A 314-nucleotide genomic window follows, 5' to 3' on the forward strand; every position below is an offset into this window, starting at 1 on the left:
GAGCACAATCTATAAGTAATAAAATGTGTGAGATGTTGTTATGACAAAGCCTCTCGAAGTAGGACACGCTGGAGAGCATGAGGAGGAGGAGCAGCAAGAATGCCGGGACATGGAGCAGTAGGAAAATGATCAGAAGAAGAACAGCAAGAAGGAGACTAGAGGAGGCGCAGTGAGGCAGACGAAGGGCACAGCACGAAGGTAACTGGCGGCCAGAGGACGATTCCGGAGGGAAATGATGCCTTCTCTGGAGCTAGTGATCACGAGCGAGGGTCAAGGCGGGTCGGACGAGCAGGGGGAGGAGTCAGGCAGCAGCA

The sequence above is a fragment of the Penaeus monodon genome, chromosome 30 (assembly GCF_015228065.2).
Source record: "Penaeus monodon isolate SGIC_2016 chromosome 30, NSTDA_Pmon_1, whole genome shotgun sequence".
Taxonomy (NCBI): domain Eukaryota; kingdom Metazoa; phylum Arthropoda; class Malacostraca; order Decapoda; family Penaeidae; genus Penaeus; species Penaeus monodon.